This window comes from Crocuta crocuta, unplaced genomic scaffold (genome assembly GCF_008692635.1).
Source record: "Crocuta crocuta isolate KB4526 unplaced genomic scaffold, BGI_CrCroc_1.0 scaffold1307, whole genome shotgun sequence".
Classification (NCBI taxonomy): Eukaryota; Metazoa; Chordata; class Mammalia; order Carnivora; family Hyaenidae; genus Crocuta; species Crocuta crocuta.
Genome location: NW_027533394.1, coordinates 290049 through 290420, shown reverse-complemented (window position 1 = coordinate 290420; position 372 = coordinate 290049). Strand labels below are relative to the sequence as shown.

General features: G+C 37.4%; 1 protein-coding gene across 1 annotated transcript in view; it reads left to right on the top strand.

The window, feature by feature from the left end:
• Window positions 1-372, top strand: part of SMC1A (structural maintenance of chromosomes 1A) — a 35681-nt gene that overhangs the window by 20697 nt on the left and 14612 nt on the right. The window lies entirely within an intron of this gene.

Below are 372 nucleotides of genomic sequence, written 5' to 3'. Positions count from 1 at the left end.
AATGGTTTTTGAATTTTAGTGATATACAGAACCTGTTTAAAGACGTAAGATCTTTAGTGTTGGCTTAAAAAATCCTTAACGTTTAATATATACAAACATCCATACTTAGAGCACTTAACCGGAAACCCAGGATAAACTTAAAATTAATTTTTATAATTAACCACATTAATTCAGTGCAACAGATAGATGATGGTGTTTTGCTGAAACGGAGTCCCTTTTCATAATGCGCCTGTGCTGCTGACTGCTATGGCTCAGTTTGAGTCTAGCATGCCTGTGTCACTGGGTATTGTCTGACGACTCCTTTTCCCCACATTTCTTCTCTTTAAATTCCTGTGAAACCTTGGTTCTTCTCATAGCATCCCATCCTGAGGT